This window comes from Protopterus annectens, chromosome 6.part0 (assembly GCF_019279795.1).
Source record: "Protopterus annectens isolate FY-2018-M chromosome 6.part0, PAN1.0, whole genome shotgun sequence".
Lineage (NCBI taxonomy): Eukaryota > Metazoa > Chordata > Ceratodontiformes > Protopteridae > Protopterus > Protopterus annectens.
This window is the reverse complement of record NC_056737.1, coordinates 936,026,080-936,043,067: the sequence shown is the minus strand read 5'-3', so window position 1 is coordinate 936,043,067 and position 16,988 is coordinate 936,026,080. Positions and strand designations below refer to the sequence as shown.

The 16,988-nt window shown below is 43.5% G+C and overlaps 1 protein-coding gene across 5 annotated transcripts in view; it reads right to left on the bottom strand.

The window, feature by feature from the left end:
* OTUB2 (OTU deubiquitinase, ubiquitin aldehyde binding 2) overlaps nucleotides 1-16,988 on the bottom strand; it is a 365,739-nt gene that overhangs the window by 18,775 nt on the left and 329,976 nt on the right. The window lies entirely within an intron of this gene.

Sequence of the window (16,988 nt, the reverse complement as noted above, 5' to 3'; positions counted from 1 at the left end):
TACTAAAAAGGTAAAATGGAGCATTACAAGGGCACAGAGTGCATTATTAAGCAAATGAATAGTACAAAAACATTTATTAAGCAAACGAAAGGCACAAAAAGCTTATTAATTAAACAAAATGTTCAAAGTTAAGATATTTGATAAAACGATTATCAGAAAAGCACATAAGGGGTTCAGAATTACCTCAGAATTGCAAAACGAGCATGTTTAGAGTAAAATGAGCACAAGAAAAGTATAATGAGCATGAAACGAGATTAAATGGGCAAAACGAATATAACAAAAGGCAAAAAAGGGCACATTAAGTATAAATAAAGCAAGGCGACTGTATGTTTTATGGCAAATTATTGTGTTTTGGCATAAATAAGAAGTTATGTACCTACCATAACGTTCCATGTTAGTTGTCTTCTCTCGCCTTCTTTCTTGCTTGATGGGTTCGGAGCCGATCCCTCGGCTCCGACTCGGCACTTGCTTTAGCTCGAGAACTCCTTTTACCAGCTCGAGGCAGCCCCATATCCCATGATGCAAGGCAGGAAGTACCCAGATCTCGTTTGTTGACAAAAGGGCAATAACACCAAGCATAAACAAAACTTCCCAAAGGAAGAAGAAACTTACAGATGGAAAAAGGACCAGGTCTGAATGGTCTTAGCATAATAGTTTCTTATACAAGGTCTGTCCAGGCCAGGGGGAAGGAGGGAGGGTCAAGAAAGAAGGCGAGAAGACAACTAACATGGAACGTTATGGTAGGTACATAACTTCTTAATGTTAAGTTGTCAATCTCGCCTTCATTCTTGCTTGATGGGACCGCGTCCCTAGCACCTCTATCCTGGGTGGCTCAATGGAACAAACTCTTGAGGACTGTAGAGCCAAAACTGGCTCTGTCCCTGGAGGCCAAGTCCAATTTGTAATGGGAAACAAAAGTGTGAGGAGTGGCCCAAGTGGCGGCTGCACAAATAGTATCCAAAGGCAGTCTAGCTTGAAAAGCTGTAGAAGTAGCTAAACTCCTAGTTGAATGTGCTTTAGGTTTTGAGCACAGCTGTTTTCCCCTGATCGTATAAATTTCAGTGATGACCGAAGAAAGCCATCTGGACAAAGTCACTTTAGAAACAGGAAGGCCTTTTTTATTATCCGCATAGGAAACAAAAAGTTGATCAGATTTTCTAAATTTTTTTGTTCTGTCCAAATAATATCTGAGCTGACGGTGGACGTCAAGATAATGTAGCTTTTGTTCAGCTCTATCTGAATAGTTAGGAAAGAATACGGGGAGATCAATGGATTGATTCAGATTGTTTTTTTGAAGCGACCTTAGGTAAAAAGGATGGATTAGTTCTCAAAGATACTCTGTCTTTGTGAAAAATCAAATAGGGGGGTCGAACTGAAAGAGCATGAAGTTCCGACACCCTCCTGGCAGATGTAATAGCCACTAGGAATAAAGTTTTCCAAGAAAGATATTTCAAGGAACAAGAAACAGCTGGCTCGAAGGGGAAGAATCAATGATGTCAGCACCAAATTTAGATCCCACTGAGGAGGAGGATTCCTGATTGGAGGTTTTAGTAGGAAAATTCCTTTCAAGAAGGCCCTGCAGAGTCTGTGGGACATAATATTATGATCTGCTATCCCGACATGAAAATTAGAAATAGCAGCCAACTGAACTCTGACTGTTGAAGAAGAGGAGCCTGCATTAAAATCTCTGCTAAGAAGTCCAGAACTGCCTGAACAGGGCAGTGAAAGGATCAATATTTTGGGCCTTAGCCCAATAAGAGAAACGTTTCCATTTGCTTGTGTAAATCCTCCTGGTAGAGGATTTTAGTGAAGCTACTATGATGTCTCTAACTGGGTTAGAGATCAAAGGAAGCCTGGCTAAGGAAGGAAGTGGAGCAACCATGCTGTGAGGTTGAGAGAAGGAATTGACCTGTGCAGCTGACCGGATTGGTGAATCAGTAGATCTGGCACTGGGTCCAGATGCCACGGCTGCACCAACAGGTGACGATGGAGGAACGGGAACCAAACTTGTCGAGGCCAGTAAGGGGCAATGAGAATCAATTTGGCTCTCAAAACGGTAGCTTTCTGGATCACCTGAGGGATCAGAGGAAATGGAGGGAAGGCATAAAGAAGTCCCTGGGGCCAATCCTGGGTCAGAGCGTCTCTGGGGGGATGGCCTGATAGAGGGAAGAGGCTGAAGAAGTCTGGACATTTGCTGTTTTGGGGAGTAGCAAAAAGATCGCAACATGGACGACCCCATTCCAGAAAAATCTCTTCCGCTATAGATTGCTTGAGAGACCACTCCTGAGGCATGAGGATAGCTCTGCTCAATCTGTCCGCTATAATGTTGGTTTTCCCAGGGATATGCGTTGCTACCAGAAACCGATGAGAGGAGATCGCCCATTGCCAAAGTCTGAGCGCTTCTCGACACAAGGGGTAGGACTTGGTTCCGCCCTGTTTGTTGATATACCAAACTACAGACATGTCTGTGTGGACTGCAATTGTCCCTACGGGAAGAAAGTCGTTGAGGGCTTGCAACGTTAAAAGCACTGCTCTCATCTCCAGGACATTTATGTGCAGATGGTACTCGAACGGTTGCCACGTCCCATGAACCATCCTGCCCTGATAATGACCCCCACCCGATCAGGGAGGCATCCGTGGTTACAGTGGCTATCGGGACGGGGTACAAAGCACCTGCCTTGGTGAACCTGAGACGATGTGATCCACCAAGCAAGATGTTGTTTGCATGTCTGTGTCACCAGAATCTGGTGACGCATTGGGAGTTGCTGGTATGACCACTGTGTGAACAGCATCCACTGAAGGAGGCGCATGTAGAATCGAGCCAGGGAAGAAGAGTAATGGCCGCAGCCATGAGACCTAATACCTTTAGAACCATTCTGGCCTGTACTTTCTTGCTGGCCAGAATGATCCTGACATGAGTCTGAATGTCTGAAACTCTTTGTTCTGTAAGGGTAGCTGACATCCGAACAGTGTCTAAGTTTGCGCCTATGAAGGTAATAGACTGGCAGGGCGATAAGGATGACTTTTCAAGTTGATTGAGATGCCTAAATGAGAACAAAGGTCTATTGTGTAATCCCTGGCTTGTATAAGCTGATGCCTGGTGGTGGCTGACAGGAGCCAGTCGTCGAGATACGGAAACACCTGGAATCCTTGACGTCTCAGGTGAGCCGTGACCACTGCCATGCATTTGGTGAACACTCTGGGGGCTGTAGTGAGACCAAAGGGCAGGGCTCTGAACTGGAAATGACTGGACCCCAGCCGAAGCGGAGAAATCTCCTGGAGCGTCTGTGAATTTTGATGTGATAGTACGCATCCTGAAGATCTATTGAGCACATCCAGTTGTCCTTCTGTAAGAAGGGCAGAATTGACTGAAGAGTGACCATTCGAATCTTGTCTTCCTGACAGACTTGTTGAGTCTGCTGAGATCCAATATTGGTCTCCAGTCTCCCGTCTTTTGGGGACCAAAAAGAACCTTGAGTAGATTCCGGCTCTGAATGGTCTATTGTAACTGGCTGAATGGCTCTTTTTGCAGTAGTTTTGCGATTTCTGACTCTGCAATGTCCCTTAGACCGGGTGGTACATCTGGAAGGGAACTTGAGGGGAAGGGACTTTCCTCGAAAGGAATTATGTAACCCTTGGATATGATCGACTGTACCCATCTGTCTTGAGTGAGGGAATGCCAGGCTTCTGGGTACAGTGATAGTCTTCCCCCGACTGCCTCCAAGGAGGGACAGCCGGGCAACACCTCAGGGATGCTGAAAGGGCTTCTCAGGAAGAGACTCCCTGTTGCCCTGGTTCTTGGACCCCTCTGCCTCTAGAGCGCGTCTGTTGTTGTTACCCCTCTGCCTCTAGGGTAAACTGACCACGTGAATCCGGCGTGACTCCTTGGGATTTACGGAACCACATCTTCCCACCCTTCTGTCCTTTGGGATAAGGCCTAGAAGGGGTGGGAAAACGGACTCCAACAGCAGAAAGAGTCTTGCCGTCCTGCTCACACCTGGTCAAGGTTTCCTTCACCTGAGGGCCAAACAAAGCTGACCCATCAAAGGGAGAATTTGTGAAGGACGCCTTAAAGGGATCCGCAAAATCACATAGCCGCATCCAGGCTTGGCGTCTAAGAGCCAGACCTGTGCCTGCGGCTCTACTCGCTCCATCAGCAGCATAAGATATTAGCCGCATGGAGGAGTTAGCAATGGAATTGAGGGTTCCTAGCTGCGAAGCAATCTTTTCTTGGGCCCCTGCAGCTGTAGGATCCTGAACTACTTCTCCCAGCTCCTTCAGGATATCTCTCTGGAGTCTGGTGAAGTGACAAAGATAATTCAGCGACGCATAGCAAAGGTCGCTGAGGAAAACATCCGCTTGCCGTACCTATCCATGGTCCTAGAGTCCTTATTAGGAGGATGGACGGGCACAGAAGGATCTGCAAGTTCCTTTTGGTGGCCGCAGCCACCACCATGGCATCAGCGGGACACCCTTGGTAAGGAATTGTTTGTCACTAGGGGCAGTTATAAATTTAGAAGGCCTCCTAGGGACTGGCTCTACAGAGTCAGGAGCTGTCCACGCCTTCGAGCAATAACCTGCATAAGGGGTCGAAGGCGGAGACACCCAGGAGGTGGAGGGCCGAGATCCAAACGCCTCTAGGTATACTGACTCATCCTCAGAGGGATTGTTGGTGGGCCAGTTTCCCTCTGTTTCAGAAGTTCTAGGATGTCTGAGAAGGAGACATCCTCAGAGGGGATCTAGGGGATCCCTCTGACTCATCAAAGTCAGTATCCGAAGTGACAGACTCGGGGGAGTCTACATGCTTCCTCTTACAAGTCCTCTTCCTAGGAGGATCTTCCAAAACATCAGGAGAATCCTCGGAAGAGGGGGAAATTCCCAATGGGGAAACCTGAGGCGGAGGATCTCTGGGTCCTGTAGCAAGAGAAGTGGCAGAGATGTCAACAGGTACAATAGAGGGAGGAGCTACGGGAAGAGACTGCTGACTGATACTAGTGGCCAGTACACTCTTCATCACCTCGAATGCTCCCCCCCAGGCAGGTCCGAGAGGCCCCGCTCCGAAGAGCTAGGAACTCCAGGGGCCACCGAAAGGGAAGTCTCCGAGGCAGATGTCAGAGCCGAGCTCACCAAGGCCGAGGCTCCAAGGGGAAGAGCGGGTTCGGACAAGGGTCCGATGCCACTCACCCCCTCGGAGGAGACCATGGAAGCCCGACCACAGAATCCCTCTAAGGAAGAGGAGATAAGAGTAGGGGCTGAAGGAACAGAAGGGGGTATCCGTCCTCCAGCCGTAGCAGTAACCAAGCCTGAAGACTCCAACTCCAAGCTCTGGGGTAGAGTTGAAGGAGGAACTGTAACGGGGTGTGGACCAACAGTCGTCTGCTGAGACGGACTGTGTAGCATTTGGGCCAGTACCTGTGACTTGAGCAATCTACTGACCACTCTCTCTAGGTCATGATCTGACAACCTGGATGACCTTGAAGATCGGCTCCGATGGCTCCGCTCCGATAGAAGAGGCGAGGCCGGAGCCGAAAGTATCGGCTCCAAGGAAGGAGACCTCGACCTCTTCCTGGAATGGGCCATCGGAGCCGATATTACTGATCCTGTCGGCACCGATTTCTCGGAGCCGGCAGAACGTCTCGATGTATCGGCTCCAGCCGGAGCCGATACAGCCACCAAAGTAACGGTGTCGGAGCCGATCGGAGCCGACACCGATGCCTGTGCCACATGGGTGTCGGAGCCGATCGGAGCCGACACCGATGCCCGACTGCGTGGGTGTCGGAGCCGGTTGGAACCGACACCACAGTGGTCAAAGCAGATTCGGCACCGATAGCCATCGGCGCCGAAAGCTTAGTGGATCCAGAATCGGCTCCAGCCAGAGCCGATCTCGACTCTATACGAGTCGGAGGCGAGGGCACAGGCTTACAAACAGAAGCCCGGGTCTTGGCAGATTTAGTTGATTTTGAGGGGCCGACTTAGCCGGAGAGCCCTCCGGCTTAAGAAGACCCCTGAGAATCAACTTATTCCGTCTCTCCTGCAGGACTCTCTGGCTGAAGGAGTGACAAATAGCACAGGAGTCCTGCAGGTGAAGAGGGCCCAAACAGTACAGGCAAGAAGTGTGACCGTCTGTCAGAGACATCTTCTGACAGCACGAGTCACACTTCTTAAAACCTGAAACCCTCTCTTTAGACATGGTGCCTTAACACAACACACACACACCAGTCCAAGTAAATTAAACTAATACCAAAAGGTATTTAGTAAAAAACACCAACACACACACCCTAACAGGGGGGGGATGGGATAGGGAAACTAACTGACTAAAAAAAAAAATTAAAAGAGACAGGGAATTCTGTCAGAAAAAGTTAAATTTAAAGTTAAACTATCAAAACAAATTAGTTTTTAACTAAAAGGGGCTTAAATGTCACAAATGTGAATTACTTACCAGGAGCTGGTAAAGAGAAGACCTCCCAAGCGAAGCGGCAAACGAGATCTGGGTACTTCCTGCCTTGCATCATGGGATATGGGGCTGCCTCGAGCTGGTAAAAGGAGTTCTCGAGCTAAAGCAAGTGCCGAGTCGGAGCCGAGGGATCGGCTCCGAACCCATCAAGCAAGAATGAAGGCGAGATTGACAACTTAACATCTACTATTTCATATTAATTGAAGCTATTCAGGGCATAACTAGAGTTATCTGAAGTATGTCAAAGTGTGTAAAAGTGCTTAGAGTGTATGTTTATTACTCTGCATTTATTCCAAATAGTTAATGTGTGCAAAATGCAACTATTTCATTAAGTGCAGTCAAACTACAGCCATTTCAAAAGGTTTCTTGTGCTAAATGTGTCTATTTGCAAAGTGTCACCATTACAATGTTTCTTGCAATGTACAGAGTTATTTAGCAAAGTACAGACATTTTGGAAAAGTTCCGGTGTGCTGTGCACTGTTTATTTCAAAGTGCAGTTACTTCAAAATGTTTCCTACTCTGAACTTCTTCTGCTCAGTTTATTCGCACAGAGAAGTTATTTTGAATTGTTTCTTACACTAAGAGGTGATTTCTCAGAGTACAGTGATTTCAAGAGTATTCACTTGTGCCTAGGAGACTTATTTCGCAAAGGTCAGTTATTCAGAGGCTTATTGTGTTATTGGGCATAGTTACAAGTATTGACATAAATTTCTGGCATGTGTGTGTGTGTGTGTGTGTGTGTGTGTGTGTGTGTTCATGCATACTTGCAAAAGCCTTCACTGGTATGTGTTAATATGGCAGAGGCATTTCACAGACCAGGTCCACTTGTATTTGATCAGAATATTGCAGAGAATTGGAGAATATTTGAGCAAGAATATGATATTTTCTCACAAGCAGCTTATTCTGACAAAGATGCACGCACCAGGGCATTCATTTTGCTAAACCTAGCTGGGTCAGAGGCCATTGAAAGGGAGCATTCATTTGTGTATGCACCAGCAGTGTATGAAGGAGAGGAGGAAAACCATCAAATTGTTGTACAGGCTGAATCATGGGAGGAATCGGAGTATTTGAAATGCAAATTCAGAGAAATGTGCAACCCTCAGACAAATGTTACATTATAGAGGCATTTATTTTACACACGATATCAAAAGCCAGGAGAAACTTTTGCAGCTTTTATTACTGATCTAAGAAACAAAGCTAAAATGTGCAGGTTTGGTTATTTAAAAAGAGTTAATAAAGGACAGGCTTGTGTGTGGTATCAATAGTGCTGCAGTGAGGAAGATTTTGCTTTGTGACAGTGATTTAATGCTCAGCAAAGCTATTGAGATTTGTCAAATCCATGAAGTTACAGAAAGGCACATAAGTATGCTTGCAAGTGATAAGAGCATGGTTTCAGCAGGCAACAGAGCAAATGTAGACAGCATGCAACATCTGGCTAACAGAAACAGACCTAAGCACATGGTAGCTGCAGCCCCTGCAGGGCTTCCTGTGAAAACCTATAGTCTTCCAGTAAGTTCAAAGACTAGTTCAGTAAAAAGGACATGCTCAGTGCAGTACAAGAATGAGTCATCAAAACCCAAGTCAAGCTTTGTTGTTAACTGTCGCAATTCTGGTGTCAACCATGAGTCTGAAAGAGAAAGGTGCTTAGCATTTGGTCAGCAGTGCCACAAGTGTAAAAAATGGAACCATTTTCAAAAGTTTTGCAAATCAAGTAAACCTCACTCAGTTATAAAGAAGTGTCACTTAAATAGGCGAGTTGATCATAGAGAAAGCTGCAACCCTACTTTCTATGTAGATGGTGTATCAGTAACTAGTATCAAGATTAATGCAGTAGATTTATTGCCAAACAATGAAGTGTTTTGTGCTGTCCTGATCAATGGTAAACCTACAGAGCTCAAAGTAGACAGTAGTTTAAAGTGTAATGTTATGTTAGCAGAAACATTTGCAAAAGTGAGAGCTGTTGAGCAACTTATTGTGGCCAGTTATGCGAGACTTACTGCTTATGAAAGTGAAGAAATTCAAACCGAAGGCTCAGTAGTACTTTCATGTTATTTGGCTTGTTACAGCTTACTATTCTATGTAGTCCAAAGACCTGTGCAGTCATTATTGGGTCTCAGGGACAGTTTGAGAATGAATCTGCTTTCCTTTACCAAGGAAGTCCATCACATAAGTACATGTCCCAGTTCCAGTTTCACTGATGCTATTTTCTCAGAATATGCTGATGTTTTCCATGACAATCTAGGCAAACTTCCAGTTGTGTATTCTATGAAGTTAGACCCAGAGGTCAGTCCAGTGGGCAGGCCAGCAAGAATAGTTCTGATAGCTATGCAGAAAAAAATCAAAGCTCATCTGGATAAAATGGTGCAGCAAGGTGTAATCTGTCTAGTTACAGAACCTACCGAATGATTGTCGTCCATGGTAGCACAGCTCACAAAAAAGGCTCAGATGAAATCAGAATATGCATTGACCCAAGAGATTTGAACAAAGCATTAAAGAGACCTCATTACCCAATGCTTACCGTCAAGGAAGTCACAAGTGTGATACCAAATGGCACTGTCTTTTCTGTCTTGGATGCAGAGAGTTCATTTTGGCAAGTGATGCTTGATTGCAAATCTTCACTACTGACTACATTCAGTACCCCATTTAGAAGATATAGATCCCTCAGGATACCCTTTGGAAGAAATTCTGTAAGTGAAGTCTTTCAGCGTGCAATGGAGCAAATGTTTTCAGGTTATCCATGTGCCATAATAGTAGATGATTTATTGGTCGGAGGCAATGGTGAAGCAGAGCATGACAGAAACCTCAGGAAAGTTCTAGACAGAGCACGTGAAGTGAACTTGAAGCTCAGTCCTCTGAAGTGCAAATTCAGACTACCAGAAGTTACATATGTAGCTCATTTATTTATTAACACTGGTTTATGACCAGACCCATCCAAGCAAGTGGCCATTCTTGAGATGCCAGCTGAAGAAATGTATCTCTTTCTTTTCTGAAGAAATGTCAAGCAGAGGTCTTTATTTTGCCTCAAGAAATGTCACTGAAGAACATGTCCAAAAGTAGACCAGACAAACTCCATACTACTGTATCTGTTATACTTTATTTGTCTCAGAACAAATTCTTGCCAAACTGTTAATTCTGTTAGAGCTATTTCAATTCTATTATAAAACAGCTAGACAGATGAATAGACTAAGGAAAACTTAGTCTAAAACATCACCACCCGAATGAAGCATACTGTCCAGTTTATATACTCTTTTTAAAAATGTTATTTTTAATGTCCTTGTGACTTGCTCTTCTGGTTTCTGTCTGTGTCTTGAAAAAGTCCATGGTTATTTCATGCCCTTTTTTGGTTCTTGCTGTATCTGAAGACTTCACAAAAGTCTCTCCATGTCATCTTTGTGTCACTTGACCTGTCTGCATTTTATTTAATTCTGCATCTGAAAGCCAAGAAAGTCAACTTCCTTTTTTCTATAACAGGATGCATTTACAGTATTGCCCACAGCTATATGTTAATATCTAAGCTGAACATAACTGTTCTTGCAAAGCAAGCATATTATTTGAAAACTGTTGTTTGGCCTTGCACATTTCCTTTCACTGTACATGCAGTATATTGGGGAAAAGCATTTTAATTTACATGATATCTATCAATTCCTACTTTTTTATTTAAGACCCATGAAAATTGTAAGACAATTTACAACAAAATATGATCTTCAGTACTTTGAATCCCTTGGTCTGTTGCAATACACGAATCCCTTGCATTCAATGCTATTTTTTTTTTAAGAGTGTTACATTACCAACAGCTGTTACTTGATTAATACATTTATTAACACAAATCTTATAATGACGATAAGAGCAATTAATGCGGAAATTATAGTACCTCACCATAGACACATAGCCATTATTACTTATCTATTTTTAACTGTTTTTATGCTTCCTTAAGCAAGTTGTCAGTCTTGCAGTTACACACAAGCGTTTCAAAATCTTGTCAAGTTACCCCTTGCTTTACAAGGCAAAACCTTGCATTAGAAACAAGCATATTATTGCTTTGGGCAAAGAATATTTAAAAAAAACAATTTACAGGAAAATGTGATCCTCTGTACTTAATAGCCTTTCTTCATTGCTAACAACAGTTACTTGTTTGACAGTTTTATAACACATTTGCTCTGTTATATCTGACATAACTTTCCATATTGCGTTAGTGGTATACCAGTGAAAAATTCAGTTTCTGAAATAACACCATTTCCTATGTCCAGCTGTTTTAAAATCTTTTCCTATATATTTTTTTTTTTTTATCATGAGCCTCCCTCTTTTTCTGGTGATTTTTTTACCATGTCCTCTCGTAATGTGCGAGTAATTTTCATTATTGGAACTGCATACACTATGTAACAGAATTTCTTCTCTTCCATTTCTTCCTTAAAAGTAGTATTATGTGTTAACTCCCACGCTGTTTTTATTTTTATACTCAAGCTTTTTTACATGACCATAGTTTTTTTTTAAAACAGAGTATCCCTTTTTCTATTTCCATCATCTGTAAGCGTTTTTTTATGGCTGATTGTTTTACAACTATTTATATAAGCTTCTTTAAACATAAAACCTGTATGTGTAACCTCTACAGGGACTGCATGTAATGGCATTTTCCCTCTGTAAGGAATGTGGTTAAAAACCCAACAATTTGACTTGTCACATGCCTTTGCAAACAAATTTTGCATGTCCAAAATATATTGCAATCAAGTATCCGATCATGATGTCCCTGTTCTCATGATTTATTATATCTCAGTATCTCTTCCCATTTTTTCTTTGTAACTGTTTTAAATTGCCTTGTCTTGTTCATAGATTGCTATTATAGAAACAAATTTAAACTTTTGTAAGACTGTTAGCAGACTGTTACTGTACTGATACTGTTTGATTGTTATTAACTTACACTGATTTTTATGAACCAACATGGTGTGCTGCTTTTGCTTGGATTTTTATTAGCTGAAAAATGCTATTTGTCTAAGTTTTAATGACTCTGTGCTTTACTACCTGTATGTATTGCTGTGTCTTATTACCCAGATGGCAGTTACTCCAGTTTGACTAATGATGTTTTTGCTGTACTAGTTTGTTTATAAGACTGTTTGCGGTTATATTTTATGTAATACATTCTTTTGAAACTACGACATTACAGTCACTGTTTTTTACCAATATTGATCCTGTTTGCTGTATGCATAAGCTGCCTTTGGAGACATACTGTACTTTTAATGTGGGGGGGGGGGTTGACCCTCTCTTGTTACTATAGAACCTTTTGTTATTTAGGATTTGTCATGGGTATTGCCTTAAATGTTACTCCATTTCCAGACGTAGATGTGGACTTGCATACCCAACATTTAATTGCATTGTTTATTTGTATTAACTTTAATTTAAATCTGTATGGCTGTAGGTTATGTCTGTGTTTATTCTGAATCTGTCCTGGCTTATTAAACCAGTAAAGTATTTTCTGTCTTTTACTGTCCCCTTTGTTTAATTAATTAACATTGAGTTTTGTATACTAACATTGTCTTCCATTGCTTTAAAAGATCCCTGTACTTTGCTGCCAACTGATAACCTGTATTTTGTTAATTTATTGCTTTAATGCCTATTGCCTGCCATGATCTGGTATTTCAATGGGTATACTTTATTTTTTTATGTATCCCTCTGTGTTTGTTCCTCTGACTGATTGTCCCTCAATGTATTTTCTTTATTTTGCTTTCTTTCCCTATTTTTGGGTTTTGAAGAAGCATTGTTTGTAATATGGACAATTCTGTTTAATGTGGCCTATTTTCATACAAGTAAAACATATTACCTGTTTTTTTAACTTTGTTGTACATCTGTCTGTAACCCTGGTGGAGCAGAAGCTGAACGTGTTCCCCCTGTGTTTTTTATATCAGACCATGTATTACATCCCCTTCCTTTCACCACATGGTCTACAAGCTGTTTTTGTACATTTCCTATGTGCATCTGCAATACTGCGTACTTTTTCTTTTTTAACTGTCTAGCACTCTGGCTTAATCTCTGAGTCTGTATCTGTCTGTTCGGCAGAAACTGATTTTAAAGCTGCACCTGCATTTTGTAGAATGTCATTAAAGGACAACCGCACCCTCAGACTCAAAAAACATATCTATTTCATCATGGTTTCGTGTTTCCGACATTTTTACAGCACTCTGGGACTATTTAGAGCTTTTTAGATATTTTTATATGCAATTTCTGACTCTGACCACATGGGGGCTGGCATTTTGAAATAATTCAGACTGTTTACTCTGCCTCTAAGTATCCCAGACTGCATTGTTTGTCTCCAAAAAACTGCATCAGATCTGCCACGTTTTCCCATAAGCTGCTGTCACTCCATTGACTTAACAGGCATTCACTGCTGTCTTAAAGTCCCCTGCTTTTGGTTAAAATGTTATCCTTTTTCAATGACTACTTCAAACCCAAACAGTGCAAATGCTACAGAACAGAATTGAAAAGTACATTTTATTGCTCTTGCTTCTTAGAAATGCTAATTTGCTTTCTTTTGTGAAGGCTGAAATCTAGTTCTTGAAGGCATCTCCCCTCCCACTTCACACCTACCTTTCCTAGCTGTCAAAGAGCTAAGGGTAATTTGACCCATTATCTGCGTGTGATTGACAGCTCACAGCAGGTGACCAGAGTAATGTACTGTTTTCTTGTCAGCCTTTCCCTCCTTACAGTGGGACACTTTTTTTGTTGCACTCCTCCTGTCAAATTTAGAACCAAGCTACATAGCACTGGGAATAATCACCGTTTTGAAAAGCATCAAACTTCCACTTATTTTTCCTTCCCGTTTGGTTAAATAGCTAACAAATGACGCACTATAAACATGAAATATTTCACAGACTTGCATGACAGCACCAACATGCTTTAAGTCCTAATTTTAAAAAATTACGGTATTGCATACTTCTTGTAATCTGATATAGTGTTGTCGATTAATTGTGACAGACATTTGCTTTTTATGTAAAAACATGCAATTAATGTATATGCATGGTTATTGCAGATTTATGCTCTTAGTTTTTGCAGCTGTTACTGTGCTTCTGCCTGTATTTTGTCACATATCGGTAGGGCAATGTAAAGCAATATGACAATACAAAAACAAAGTTTACAAAATTTAGAAATAGAAATAACATCCAAAAATGAGACTCGCCCACTCTCACTCACTCACCCACTCACCTCACCACACTCACCCACACTCAACTCACTCACTCACTCACTCACCTACCACACTCACTCACCCACACTCACTCACCACCCACCACACTCACTCTCACTCACCACTCACTCTCACTCAGACACCTCACTCACCACACTCACTCACGCTCACCCACACTCAACTCACTCATCCACAATCACTCACCACCCACACTCACTCACTCACCATCCACACTCACCACCCACACTCACCACACTCACTCACCACACTCACCCTCACCCACCACACCTCACCCACTCACCCACATTCACTCACCACCCACCAACCTCACCACACTCACCCACCCACACTCAATCACCACCCACCATACTCACCCACCATACTCACCCACACCCACTCACCACACTCACCCATACCCACTCACCACACTAACCCACTCACCACACTCACCCACACCAACTCACTCACCCACACCAACTCACTCACCCACACTCAACCACTCATCCACACTCAACCACTCACTCACCCACCACACTCACCCATCCTCACTCACTCACCCACACTCACCCACACTTACCACCTACACTCACTCACTCACCACCTACACTCACTCACTCACTCACCACCTACACTCAGTCACCACCCACCTACACTCACTCACCACCCACACTCACTCACTCACCACCCTCACTCACTCACTCACCACCCTCACTCATCAACCACCATACTTACCCACAACCACCCACCCCACTCACAACACTCACCTACTCACTCACTCACCACACACACTCACTCACCACACACACTCACTCACCACACATACTCACCACACTCACTCACCACACTCACCCACACTCGCTCACACTCACTCACCCACACTCTCACTCACCCACACTCACTCACCCACACTCACCCACTCACTTGCACACACTCACTCACTTGCACACACTCACTCTCCACACACACACTCCACACACACACTTCACGCACACACACACTCCACACACACACACTCACTCACACACACACACACCCACCCTCACTCACCCACCCACCCACACTCACTCAACCACCCACCCACACTCACTCACCCTCACTCACACTCACTCACACTCATCCCCCACATTCACCCACCCACACCCACCACACTCACTCACCCACCCACCCTCACTCACCCCCCACACCCAACCCCCACACTCACCCCCTACACTCACTCAACTCACACACCACACTCACTCAACTCACACACCACACTCACTCAACTTGCACACTCACCCTTTCACACACATAACCACAAGTTTGTTTGGCAACACCAAGAATGACCCCAGGCCTTCGTCCGAGGAATGCACGAGTAATTATGTACTTTGGCTGTGCAGACATCAGAAACAGAAACACATGCCTATACAGATCTTACACATCAAGCCGCTCCATTCAAATTTTACATGAAATGCACCCGTTGAACAGTTTTCCACCTACAACATTATTAAAGTACTTTACTCCAACACTAGTGAGCCCTACTTTACACAGCCCAGTAAACCTGTCCACAAATTCAACTTCTACAGCACAGTCCAATAAACTGTCTACTGTACATTAGTGTTAACACATGAATTTCCAGTTCTTATCAGCATAACCACATACACAATCTTTCACCTCAGATCTTTCATGAAGGATGTTTTATTTTTAAACTTTCATCCTTCCCACTTTAGGGGTCTTACATAAATCCCAGCAAAAAGGAGACCTATAAACTGCAATCACCCTGATCCAAATCCATCCAAACATGGCTGCAAAACTAAAGGTGTTACAGTTTTGAGGGGAGGGTTAAGCAACCATGCCCACACCACCTGGGAACAATCAAATTCTTCCTATCTTTATAACTACACAGTTCCACAACCACAGGGAAAAAATTACACAGCAAAGGCACACCAGTACCTATAGGAATTAAGTGACAATTCAACACTAAATCATAAATCACAAAACAGACTTTATCAATTAAGTATATGAAGAACATACCAGTATAGTGTATTTAAAGTTACATCTAACTACCAGATTGTGCTGGGACAGCTTTAGAGATAAAAGTGGTCTTGTAAAATTCAGCAGATACTGGCAGAGTGCCCTTTATCACACAAACATGCACACACTTGCCCCTTATCACACAGATGCGCACACACTTGCCCCTTATCACACAGACACAAAGTTTGTTTGGCAACAGCTAAAATGACCCAAGGGCTTCTTCCTTCTGATAGCAGTCTGGTAACTATAGGTTCATAGGTTGGTACTAGGCTATCGGCCCTAGGGCTTATACAAGCCTAGCCCTAACTATTCCCTGGCTATTACTTCCCATACTATTTTCTACCCTGAACCCCTGACTAGCAGGGTGAGTGACGTGATCCCTGGGGTTAATTTCTTTCTCCCATCCAATCGTCAATGTTCCATTTGAAGAGGGCCAAAGAGGCGGTCTGCTTGACATGTATGGGCAGTCTATTCCAGAGTCAGCAGTCTCTGGGTCAGGAACCTATCCCTCCAGCATTTGCTTATTGTGATGACAAGGTTTAGATCCCTGGAGCATGTAGCTCTGAGGGATTGGGATTTCATTAAGTGTAGCATGTCCCAGAATGGGTACATGTTTTTTCACAAAGGGGATAACTATACATTTCTTGGCATTGAGCTTGAGCCCATGGCTCTGGTACCAAGCATCTGTTTCTGTAAGGCCCTTTTCTAGAGTATCCACAACATTTGGGGATTCAATAATGGCTCCCAGTTTGCAGTCATCTGTGAACTTTGTTAGCCAGAATCCCTTAGTGTTGGCCTGTACTTCAGAGAAGTAGACGCCAAACAAGAGCGGTCCCAGGACTGACCCCTGAGGTACTCTGACTTGTCAGAAGCTGTATTTGGAGAGGGCTACTTTTACAGCATGGGTTCTGTCAGTAAGCCAGTTGGCAACCCATCGAGTGATGTAGGGATTAATGTCCAGCTTAGTAAGCATTCATACACATACACAAACACACTTGCCCCTTGCTTGCATTCTCACACACACACACACACACACACACACACACACACACACACACACACACACTCGTCCCTTGCTTGTATGCACACACACACACTTGCCCCTTGCTTGTATTCACACACACACACTTGCCCCTTGCTTGCATTCACACACACACACACACACACACACACACACACACACACACACACACACACACACACACACACACTTGCCCCTTGCTTACATTCACACACCCACACACACACACACACACACTCGTCCCTTGCTTGTATGCACACACACACACTTGCCCCTTGCTTGTATTCACACACACACTTGCCCCTTGCTTGCATTCACACACACACACACAC